We start from the raw sequence: 13,144 nt of genomic DNA, 5'->3' as shown, positions 1-13,144 counted from the left end.
TGAGCCTTTCACAGCTCAGCATATTAATATGGCTTTACTTTATATACCTTGTTTTTATACTTTTCTGCTGGATGGTTAAGACCAAGATAAAGCAACACCAATATAACAAGAAATATACCTTTTGTATCTGATAAGGTCAGTCAAGTACCATCAGGATTTATCCTGTAGCCCTGTACCACAGTTTGCAGATCCTTTGTCATCATCAGCCATGTGCATGAGTCACAGCCATTGCTTGACCAATTTGCTCTCTGTGAAAGCCTGAGAGAATGTTTTCTTTCCATGTGACTCTCCATAGGCACACTCTACATCATTGATCATGTTGCTCTGTGACCCTATAATCTCCTTGATCAGAAAATTTGGAACACAACTGAGTTACATGATGTTGCACTATAGGTTCTCCTATGTCCTGATTCTTCACTGACCTTGAAAGGCTAGGATCAAAATGTTGGCTGTCCTTGCCACCCTTCTATTTCTCTAATTTTTGGTCTGCAAACTTAGGTTGTTGATCCTCCAGAAGAGAAGCTTTCAGGTCTCTTTTGTACCTGTAGTCTTCCGGACAGACTCATTTATCCTGGTTACCCATTGCCCCCTTTCTCCATCAAGAAAAAAAAAGAGAGGATGCTTTCATTTATCTGGGTCTAGCTAAGTGTCTCAGCTTACTGAGTCTGGATCTACCAAGTTCAAACTCATTCAGGTGGGTCTGGCTGCTGTTCTCCCCCTCTTCCTGCTGTATCCTGTGGAAGTGGACCTTCTGTGCCCCTCTGGCAAGATGTTCTCCTCCTGGGTCGGTCTTGCCCCTTGCCTCTCTGCAGGGAGTTCTGCTGTAGGGTTCCACACTGGCCTATCTGATGAAGGAGGTTCCAGTGAGCTTGTGGAAGGTCCCACTCACACGCTGGGCCTGGGCATCTTATGAGTTAGTTCTTAATGCAGAATGGCTGCCTAAGCTCCAGGCTCTTTGGGAAGCTGGGCATTCCAAAGCCTATTCCCTTATACAGTGAAACACAGGACTCTTGTTACAAATTTACACTGTAAACCAAGTTTATTCAGAGTCCCATTCTGTCCAGAGCAGCAACTTGTGCAGTATCCAGCAATCCATGAAGTTCATGTCACTCTAGGAGCTTACACAGAGAAATAGAACAAGGATAATTTGTCTACCATTCATTCCTATGGGCACCAGGCCATCCTTACTTATTAATGCCTCTAATAATCTAAATACAGCTGATACTTTATGCCCTATGATTTGTATTTCTAAAAGTGAGTGCTTAAAGGAGAAATGCCTAAGCCCCAGGCAAGGGGCTTCCAAAAGTCGGTTCTCATATACAGTGAAACACAGGACTCTGATTAAAAATTCACATGTAAACCACAGTTATTCATACAGCACGCTATACCATGAGTAGAATCTTGTACAATCTCCTAGGGGAAAGCATCCCAGAAGTTCATGCCACTCTAGCTCTTGCATGTGGACATGGATAATCTCTCTCCCATTCATTCCTGTTTGCATCACTCAATAACTACATCATAATGCCTCCAATTCTCTAAATATAACTAAGTTCTAAGAGTGAGTTCTTTTCTGCTCTGTGTTTTGTGTTTCTAAGAATGAGTTCTTATTGGAGAAAAGGCACATAACCTTGAGGCCCTTTGGAATGCAGTGCATTCCAAAGTCTGCTCTGGTATATAGTGAAACACAAGACTTGGGTTAAAAAATCACAATGGAACCCACAGTTACTCACAGAGCCTACACTGCCCAGGGTAGAATCCTGTTCAGTCTCCTGGGGGAACATACCTGAAATTCATGCCACTCTAGCCACTTGCATAGAGCAACTGGACATGGCTACCTTCTCTTCCATTAATAGCAATGGGCAACAGACTGACAATACATCTTAATGCCTCCAATGTTCTAAATACAGCTGACGCTTTCTTGCTTATGATTTGTGTTTGTAAGAGTGAGTTCTTAATTGAAAATGTCACTTAAGCCCCAGGACCTTTGGGAAGCAGGGCATTCTAAAGCCTGTTCCAGTATGCAGCAAAACATAGGACTCAGGGTAAAATTTCACGCTTGAAGGAACCATTATTCACAGATCACCTCTCTGCTCAGAGTTGCATCTTGTGAAGTCTTCTAGGGAAAAGCATCCCTGAAGTTCATGCCACTCTAGCTTCTTGCACAGAGAAACTGAACATGGATGTTGTCTCTCACATTCATTCCTAAAGGCATAGACCATCATTTTATCTTCATCCTTCCAATGCTCTAAATACAGCTGATCCTTTTCTAACCTATGTGTTGTGTTTCTAACAGTGACTTCTTAATAGGGAACAGCCAGGTAAACTCTAGTACATTTGGGAAGTTTAGCATTCCAAAGCCTGTTCAAGTATGCACTGTAACACAGGACTCTGGTTAAAAATTCACAGTGGAAACTGCACTTATTCACACAGCCCGTCAGCCCAGAGTGGCATCCTGTTCAGTCTCCTAGGGAAAAGCATTCCAGAAGTTGATGCCAATCTAGTTGCTAGCACAGAAATCTAGACACAGATTCTTTCTCTCCAATTAGTTCCTATGGACACTACACAGTCTTTACATCTTAATTTCCACCAGTGCTGTAACTATAGTTCATCATTTCTGTCCTAAGATTCGTGTTTCTAAGAGTGGAGTTCTTAATGGAGCAAGATCAACTAAGCTCCAACACCTTTTGGGAAATGAGGCATTCCAAAACCTGTTCCTGTATACAGTGAAACATGTACCCAGTCCAAAATTTCGCACTGAAAACTTCAGTTATTCATAGAGCTTCAGTATGCCCTCAGTGGCATCTTGTACAGTCTCCTAAGAGAAAGCATCCCAGTAGGCTGCCACTCTAGTGGATTTCACAGAGAAACTGGACATGTATTCCTTCTCTGCCATGCATTCCTGTGGGCACACGGCCATCAGTACACATTAATGTCACCAATGTTCTAAATACAATTGAACCTTTCTGCCCTACAAGTTGTGTTTCTAACAGTTATTTCTTAATAGAGAACATCCAGGTAAACTTCAGTACATTTGGGATGCCAGGCATTCCAAAGCCCATTCCAGTATATAGTGTAACACAGGACTCTGGTTAAAAATTCACAGTAAGCACACTTCTTCACACAGCCCCAGTCAGCCCAGAATGGCATCATGTTCAGTCTCCTAGGGGAAAGCATTGATGCCACTCTAGCTTCTTCAACAGTTACTGAACACGGGTACTTTCTCTTCCATTCATTCTTAATTACACCTGACCATCAGTACATGTTAGAGACACCAGTGTTCTAAATACAGCTGATCCTTAATACCCTATGATTTGTGTTTCTACAAGTGAATTCTTAGGTAGAAAGGACAGATAAGCTCCAGGCCTTTTTGAAAACCAGGCATTGAAAAACCTATTCCTGTATACATTAAAACACAAAATCCAGGCCAAAATTTGGCGATAGAAAGTACAGTTATTCACAGATCCCCACTGTGCCAAGAGTAGCATCTTGTGCAGTCTCTGATGGGGAAACATCCCAGAAGTTAATTTCAATTTAGCTGTTTGCACAGAAAGCTGGACATATATTCTGTCTCTTTGATTAGTTCCTATGGACACTACACAGTCTGTACATCTTAATTCCACCAATTCTTTAACTACAGCTGATCCCTTCTGCCCTATGATTTGTGTTTCTAAGAGTGGAGTTCTTAATGGAGAAAGGTCAGCTCCTTAATTCTCAGGTGGGCTTGAACTTGCCATCCTACTATGGCCTTCCAGAGTGCTGGGATACAGGTATGCACCCAGTTTCCATTTATTTATTTATCTATCTATTTATTTATTTATTTATTTAATACAAGATCTCACTACAGATTGGACTTGTAGTGATCCTCCTGTTTTTAGCCTCCCAAGTTCTGTAATTATAGGCATGTGCTTCCACGCACGCCCAGTCTCAATCTTTGTCTCACTGCACCCTGGGGTCAGGGGCGGGGATGGGGGTGGCTCCAGCACTGCAGGCTAGGGATGGAACCCCTGGTCCCTGTATTTCTCAAACCAGGCACTTTAATCCACTGAGCTGTCTAGCTGGCCCTTCCTTTCACTTCTTTGCTAATACCTCATTATTCTAACCTCTATTAAAATGAATAATCCTTTTTTAAATATTTATTTATTGGGGCTGGGGAGATGGCTCAGAGGCAGAAGTGCCTGCCTGGCAATTGCAAGGACCTGAGTTTAATTTCCAGTACTAAATAGCTACATAAATGCAAATAAATAAATAAATATTTATTTATTTATTTATTTATTTATTTATTTATTTGGTACAGGATCTTGCTACACAGCTCAAACTTGTAGTGATCCTGCTATCTCAGCCTCCACAGCTCTGAGATTACAGGCATGTGCCTCTAATGGCCAGCATGGTGTGCAGTACCAAGGATGAAACCCAGGTCCTTGTGCTTTCCAGGCAGGCACTTAGACCACCAAGCTATCTCACTAGCCCAAATATGAGTAATTCTTTGGACCAAGATTTCTCAATTACTGTTCAGTATTTTCCTAATTAAACTCAGAGTGATAGAAAAGGGAGGTAAAATACAGTTGTCTGTATATTTGAACAAAAAAGTGACTATAAACCAAAATTGTGGTGGTGGTTGACCAAAAGGCATGAGTAGAAAGAAGAGTGAATAGGAACAAAGACCACAGTTCTTCCGGCTCTTAGATCCTGAGTGGTGTTTCACATACCTTCCACGTACCCTGACACTAATCAGACAAAACCAAGCAGAATGTGTGTAAGAAAATTGAAAATACAATACAAAAACTAGTAAGTGAGGGGTAGGGATGTAGGACAGAAGGGGAATGTGTGGTCCCTGCTTCCATGGGGAACAGGAAAAGAGGAGCTAACCTGTCTGTAAGCATGCCTTAGTAATGTTGTAAAGCTGGAGAATAAATTCTTTGTAAGCTACTATTCTCATAGGAGATAGATTAGCATTTGTGCAACTGCTTTATGTATTTACTATAATCAAACACTTAATGGTGCCAGTTATATGAGAAGGTCAGCTAAGCTCCAACACCCTTTAGGATGTGAGGCATTCCAAAACCTGTTCCTGTTTACAGTGAAACACATAACCCAGTCCACAAATTTCCACTGAAAATTTCAGTTATTCACAGAGCCCCAGTCTGCCCTCAGGGGTATCTTGTGCAGTCTCCTATGAGAAAGCATCCCAGTAGTTGCTGCCACTCTAGCTGATTGCACAGAGAAACTGGACACAGATGCTTTCTAGACCATTCATTCCTATGGGCTCGAGGTCGTCGGTACATATTATGCCACCAGTGCTCTAAATACAGCTGATCCTTTCCACCCTAATATTTGTGCCTCTATCAGTGAGTTCATAGTAGAGAATGGCTAGAGAAGTTCCAGGCCCTTTCAAAAGCTAGGCATTCCAAAGCCTGTTCCCTTATACAGTGAAACACACAACACAAGCCAATTTTCACACATTTAATCACAGTTTTTCACAAAGCCCTACTTAGCACAGAGTGGCATCCTATGCAATCTTCTATGGGAAACCATCCCAGTTTATGTCACTCTAATTGTTGCACAGAGAAACCTGACATGAATTATTTCTCTCAGATTCTTTCTTATCAGCACCCAGCCACCTGTACATCTTAATGCCACAAATGCTCTAAATAGAGCTGATCCTTTCTGCCATATGATTTGTGTTTCTAAGAGTGAGTTCTTAATGAAGAAAGGCCAGATAAGCTCCACTCTCTTTGGGAAGACTGGCATTCCAAAGCCTGTTGCCATGTGAATGAAACACAGAACTCAGGCCAAAAATTCGCACTGGAAAACACAGTTATTCAGAGTCACACTTTGCACAGAGTGGCACCTTGTGCAGTCTCTTAGGGGAAAGCATCACAGAAGTTGCTGCCATTCTAGTTGCTTGCACAGAGAAGCTGGATGCGGATTCCCTCTCCAATTCATACCTATGGGCATCGACTGGCAGTACATCTTAATGCCTCCAATGCTCTAAATATAGTTGATCCTTTCTGCACTATGATTTGTGTTTCTAACAGTGAGATCTTAGTGGAGAAAGGCCTGCTAAGGTCCAGGTCCTTTGGGAAGCTGGACATTCCAAAGCCTGGTCCTTTATGTGGTAAAATACAGAACCCAGGCCAATATTTCACACTAAAACCCACAATTATTCACAGAGCTCCATTCTGCTCAAAGTGGCACTTCATGCAGTCTACTAGGGGGAAACATACCAGAACTTTACTCCACTCTAATGAGGTGCACAGAGAAAGTGGACACAAATTATTTCTCTCCCATACATTCCTATAGGCACCAGGCTGTCAGTACATCTTAATGCCTCCAATGCTCTAAGTACAGCTGATCTTTTCTGGCCTATAATTTGTGTTTCTAAGACTGAATTCTTTATGGAGAAAGGCAAGATAACCTTCAAGCTCTTTGGAAAGCTGGGCACTCCAAAGCCTGTTGAAGTCTTTGGAAGGTGACTGTATTACACAGGTGCTATAATCCTCAATGGAGTCATCCCTGAAGAGTTCAAAGCTGAATGTGCTATAAAATGTGTGGTTCTGTCAGAAGAGGTGGGTCACAGGCATGATCTGGAGTTCATACACACTTCCCATTTCCTCCTGACCTCTCCACTTCCGGACAGCCATGACTTGAGCAGCCACCCATGTTCCCCTGTCATATCATGGAACCAACTGCATATAGATGGAAACTATGACCAAAATGAACCTCTTCCTTTAAGTTGCAAGAGTCCGATTTGTGTCTCAGGAATAGGAAAGTGATTAATCCAATATCCAGTTGAGAGTGGTGCAAAAGAACTGAAGAGAAAACCTAATTTTAAAGCTCTTTGTAGACAGTTTGGGGAAACTGGACAAGAGTACTAAAAGACAAGCAAAATACAGAGTCTCAGGCCAGCTAGATAACTCAGCAGACTAATCATCTGCTTGAACAAGTGCAGGGACTAGGGTTTTGATCCCCATCACTACAATCTGCCCTGGCCCTACCCCCAGGCATACTGAGCCACTGAGTCCAGGCATGGTAGTGCAATCCTGTAAAAATCCCAGCACTGGGAAGGCTGAAAACAGGAAGATCACTATGAGTCTGAGCTGTGTAGTGAGAACCTGTACCAAATACATTAAAAAGAAAATACAGAGTCTTTGCTTTAAGTAGTCAACATAACAGAGGCTGTAGGAGGAAGTGGGGCTAAAGAAAAGCAGACTTTCTCTGGGTCTTTAAAAAGTAGGCTGAATTGAGCCATGAAAAGGAAAAAAACTAATGAGATTAGGGAAGCTAAGAGAATGGAAATATCTAAGTCCTTCAGGGGGAAAAAAACTTTCCATTATTGTGTTTCAATCTGTATTGTCCTGCCCAACACAGAAGATTTGTAACAGGATAATATGTTCCCCTAGAAGGGCAGGTAGGGAACCCTGGGAAATACATCATGAAACAATCCCTTTTGGTGATGATATGGGTAATCCCACTAAATGAGAGGCTCTGCAAAGTCCTCTGGAAACAAACCTATCCTCTTACTTAATTTACACTTCCCAGAAGGATTTTTTTTCTATATATTTAATGCAGGGTCTCACTACACAGATCAGACTTGCAATGATCCTCCTAATTTCAGCCTCTCCAGCACTGGGATTACAGGTGTGCACGACCACACCTGGACTTGGTATCCAACTCAGCCTGATTGGGGGCAGGGCCATGCAGCATGTGTTAGTGGTTATCTAACCCTGGTCCCTGCTCTTGTCTAAGCAGGCATTTAGTCTGCTGAGCTGTCTTGCTGACCCCTCAAATTGATCTTGATAGGTTGTGCCCCTAGTATAAATTGATAAATTATTATGGTGGTCATATAACATGGTTAAAGCCCTTGAAACAGCAGTTTGTCTTCCCAGTGAATGCTTCTTCCTTCTTCCCCAATCCAGTCCTGGACACAGTTTCCTCCCACCTTTATACTGTGCACACAGGAGAGATCACAATCAGTTCCTTACATGTAATTGAAACTGCCCTTTAAACTCCACCTACAGAAAAGTCCATATAAATTTCAGTCTTCCTTGTCTCAGGTCAGAGGATCCCTTCCACCCTCCTTGGATTCTCTCCATGTTGTTAGAGTTTAATAAGGTCTCTTTCATCTTTCCTCTTTATTGCACTGCTGAAAATCCTAACAGATCTGAGCTCAATCTTCATCTCTGCAGATACGTTATTTACAAATTTTGGGAAATCCTACCTTATGGAATGTACCACCTAACATATATTTAAATAATTTCACATCCCTCATTAAGAACAAATAATATTTCTTAAAACTTTACCTATTTATAATATCTTATTGCTCAGCACTCTGTCCCACCCTAATTTTTATACCCTTGAAGACAAGATCTCAAAATACACTAGTATGTGAAGCTGAATGATTCCAAAGATTATTTAAATGTTAATATCTAACAATAATAATAATAAATTAAAATATTTGTTTAACCTTTGGAGATTAAATAGTTAACATTTATACATTCAAGGAAATTAATGAATTCATATACTTTGTACAATTTCTTATGACTAGCTGAAGAGTAATAGTCCTCAATTAATTATTAATATCACTTTATGAATAAGTAATTATACACCAGTTATTAAAATCTCAGCCTGTAAAGTTGAGGAATAATCAACATTTGGACAGACTTACTGATCTTTGCAAAACTGTTTTCTAAATATGACTCAATATTCAGTGACCTCTGGGTCAGGGCATCCAAGCCAGACTGAAGAGCCTCATCCATTTTACCCAAATGAGGAATCATCAGTTGCTCGAATATAGGGGGATTTGTGACTTTACTCTCTAGTATTTAGCCAGCATCATCTATAATGAATGGGATTAAATAATGTCCCTCTTTTAAGATCTATTCATATCATTTTATGTAAAATAATTACTTTTATTAAAGGATAAACTCTAAAACTCTAATAACTTGGCAGGTAGAGTGGTCAAAAGCAAAATAACAGAGAACAAAGACTGTTTCCATAAACACAAATTCTAGGTCCAACAAATTGTAATGTTGGATATAGAAGAAATTTAAGAGCCAGACCTTTCTTAGCCTGAAAGGAGAGAAATGTTTTAAAGTGAAGTTAGTTCAACTAACCTTTATAAACCATGTGAGACCATGGTAACAGTGCCTGCCTTCACCTGTGCACTGCAAGATTCATACTGTCAGCACTGCATATTGGTATCCCATGCATTCTGTCCTCAAGCATCTCCCATGGACCACATTCATTATCAAATGAATAATTCATTATCAAATGGATCATCAGCACCTGTTGCTCAAACTATATCAAATCTTGATGCATGATTCAAAGTACACAGGGAGAGAGTCAGGAACCAGTGTTGATTTCAACAAGAGTTATGGCTTTCAATATTATCCACATGCCAAAATTAAATTACTTGTACTCCAGTGCACATCTCACTCCAAGGTCTAGATTCACATTTGGATTTCCAATAGACATCTTCAAACTTAACATGCACAAATATAAAACCTTGTTCTTCTTCCAAAACTCTTCCTGACTCAGTTCAGAGTCATCTTTAAGTCACCTCTTTGAAGTTCATATGGAATTCATCAGTTTATCCTCTTGCTCTCTGCAAAAGAGATCCTGTAGCTAATGTGTTTACCATAGCTACTCCTACTACTCTTACAGACAGCTGAATTAGATAGAAATATTTTAGGCAGTCAGACATGGCCAGGCCCTCAAGGAGACAATATGGAAAACAAAGTGACTTTACAACTTTGGAAGAGACAGACACTCCCCACTGTGGGCCAAACCTCTAGACAAAAAAGTACACAAATGCAGCTACATACTTCCCTAAGGATGGGCATCAGAGATTGATATTCTAAATAAGTATCAATTACCCTGAAAGAGGTCATTACCCAAGAGTCACTAACCCAACCCCCAACAGGAAGAGAAACTGTCCCACATTCATGCCCACTTGCTTTGTGACTCACTTCCTCATTTTGTACTGGATTTAAGCAATTTTACCTGAGCAATGGTGTTTGTAATCTCATTAGTTTTGTTCCACCTCATGCCCACCTAAGTGAGTTCCCATGTTCTCCACCACCTTAGGCCTGCCTCATCACGTGGTTTTACTCTACAAAAGTCACTAGAAGAGACAGCTTCCCAGAGACAACCCACTTGGGCCCTCCTTCTGTCCTCCTCTTGGACAGAAGCTTTCTTTCCCCAAATAAATATATTCTGCTCTTACCATCCATTTGTTCCTAAAATCCATTCTTTAGTTTTAGAGAACACAAACTCTTCACAGGTACCTTTCAGGTTGGGAGTTTCATTTTTTTCCCCTATATCACTACTTCCCCAGAGTTTTACCTGAATTGTAGGAGCAATTTACTTTGTCTCCTTGCTTTCACCCATGCCTCTTATACTATAGATGTATCTTAGCTGCAAGGGTGAACTTTCTAAATGTTTAATCAGAGTGGCCAATCTCTCTGGTGTGGGCCCGCTGCGCCGGGCACAGTGAAGTCGAAAGGAGGTGGTGGGTCCGAACAGCGTCATCGCCGCCAGTGTGTGTGGGGCCCTCTTCATCAGGTACTGCATTTACTTCGATGGCAAGAGGCGAAGTGATCCCAACTTCAAGAATAGGCTTTGAGAATGAAGAAAGGAACAGAAGCTTGCCAAAGAGAGAGCTGGACTTTCTAAGTTACCTGACCTTAAAGATGCAGAAGCTGTTCAGAAAAATTTCCTTGAACAAATACAGCTTGGTGAAGAGTTACTGGCTCAAGGTGAATATGAGAAGGGTGTGGACCATCTGACAAATTCAGTTGCTGTATGTGGACAGCCACAGCAGTTGCTGCAGGTGTTACAGCAAACTCTTCCACTACTGGTGTTCCAGAAGCTTCTCACTGAGCTCCAAACGATTAGAGAATTTTAAGTGCTCAGAACTTGGCTGAAGATGATGTGGAATGAAAACTAATCTCAACATAATAAAATCTCAAAAAGATTTTTAAAATTCTAAGCTCAGAAATTGACCAACTGGGGGAATAAGGGCAAATATGCTTACTAGTGGACTGTCCTCCACTGAAATCTACCAAAGTTAATGTTTATTTTGTGTAGATCCATTTGTCTATTATTCATTTTTTCCCAGTGAAAAGTGTATTTTAATAGAGACCTTTTCATTTTATAAAAACACTGTTACCAAAATATGAATTTTGTTTATTCCTTAGCCTTGTAGTTGAAATGTACATATACCATTAAAAAAAAAACAATGCTTAGTTTTAAAGAATAGGCAAAAGGGTTGGGATTACAGCTAAGGATAGAGTACTTGTGTAGCATACATGAGACCTTAGATTTGTCCCCAGCACCACAAAAAAGGAAAAGAGTGAAAAGGTGTAGGAAAGTGGGGAATGGACATTTTTAGATCTAGCACATTTTCTTATAAATAAAAGTTGGATAGAGATTTGATTGTATTTTTGAGAAGTGTTAAAATGAGACCTTTCTATTTACTCTTACACATGCATGGTGTGCTGCTGTGCTATACTACTGGCTCCACTTCTTTCCTATTTGTCTGTTTTAAGCAATTTTATTTAAATCAGTGTAGTTAATATTTCTGGGTATTTATCTTCTTGTATTTTAAGTATATGTAGCTACAATTATTACTGGGAATTAGATCCATGTACCTGATCTCACCTGTGAGCTTCACCAGTTGGAGTCTGCTCTCTCTCATTTATAAAACCAGGGAATCAACTTTGGTGATTTTTTTTCTCTTTTAAAAATCTATTTTTATTTTAATTTTTTGGGTACCAGGGATCAAACTCAGGATGTTGTACTTGAGGGCAGGTGCTTATGCTACTGAGCCCCTGGGGTACTCTTTTAGATAAGTATACATTTATATTGATTTCACAGCTATATTGTTCCTCAAATAATTTTTTATTAATTTTATTGAGAAACAGATATCAATGAGACAGTTTCAAAACCAATTCATATGACAGTTTCAATAATTGATACATAGTATATTGTTATCTTCTTAATGGTTATTGATAGTAGAAGATGTAGACATAATATCCTGTCCAAATACTATTAGTACAAACCTTTCTTCTCATTGAATTAAGAGAAAGCAGTTTTATATCTATCCTAACTATTTTGTATCTAAAAATACAGAATGGTCCTTCCTTTGTATCTCCTTTTTTTGTTTAGTTTTGTTAGAGATGGGTATTCCATTGCCATTTAAATATTGTAGGTGCATGAATGCAGCAAAATAATCTAATATATTACGGTAGTCCATAGTAATAGTGGGTTATCCACAGGACTGGCAATGTCAGAAGTTGTTGACTTGAGTCTTTCACAGCTCAACATATTAATATGGCTTTACTTTATATATTTCATTTTTATACTTTTCTACTGGATTGTTAAGACCAAGGTAAAGCAAGACCTATATAACAAGAAATGTAACTTTTGTATCTGATAAGGTCAGTCAAGTCCCCTCAGGATTTACTCTGTTACCCTGTACTGCAGTTTGCAGATACTTTGTCAGTGTCAGACATGTGGATGAGTCGTGGCCATTGCTTGACCAATTTGTTCTCTGTGAAAGCCTGAGAGAATTTTTTTTTTTTTGGAAGCAGAGAATGTTTTCTGAAGAGTAATATATTCTGATTAAACATTTTTTTTTTGCCTTTAAGTACCAAAAATCTTTATTCTCAATTCTGAAATAGCAGATAATGTCACTGTGAGAGTAAGAGGTCCCACAAACTGTCAAATCTTTAGGCAGTATTACATCCCACTCACACATATGAGATAAATTAATCAACCTGAAATGTACAGAAGTGAAAGCAAAAGGGAACATTTTTACAGGCAGGTGATCCTAGTTACCTTAAAGGTTAATTTTCAAATTTACATAGTCATGTAACTTTTCAATTTTGTCAGATAAAAAAGTTTCATTTCTTGTTATATAAGTCTTGCTTTTCCTTGGTTTTAAACATTCAGCAGAAAAGTATAAAAACAAGGTATAAAAAGTAAAACCATATTAATATGCTGAGCTGTAAAAGGCTCAAGTCAACAACTCCTGACATTGCCAGTCCTGTGGATAATCCACTACTATTATTAACTACTGGACTATATTAGATTACTTTGCTGAATTCATGCACCTACAATATTTTAATGGCAATGGAATACT

General features: G+C 39.7%; 1 pseudogene; it reads left to right on the top strand.

The window, feature by feature from the left end:
• LOC101570589 overlaps window positions 1-10,941 on the top strand; it is a 49,892-nt pseudogene extending 38,951 nt beyond the window's left edge.
• The last annotated feature ends 2,203 nt before the right edge of the window (window positions 10,942-13,144 follow it).

Source organism: Octodon degus, unplaced genomic scaffold (assembly GCF_000260255.1).
Source record: "Octodon degus isolate 3935 unplaced genomic scaffold, OctDeg1.0 scaffold00007, whole genome shotgun sequence".
NCBI lineage: Eukaryota > Metazoa > Chordata > Mammalia > Rodentia > Octodontidae > Octodon > Octodon degus.
The sequence above is the reverse complement of the archived record's forward strand: the minus strand, read 5'-3'. Positions and strand labels throughout refer to the sequence as shown.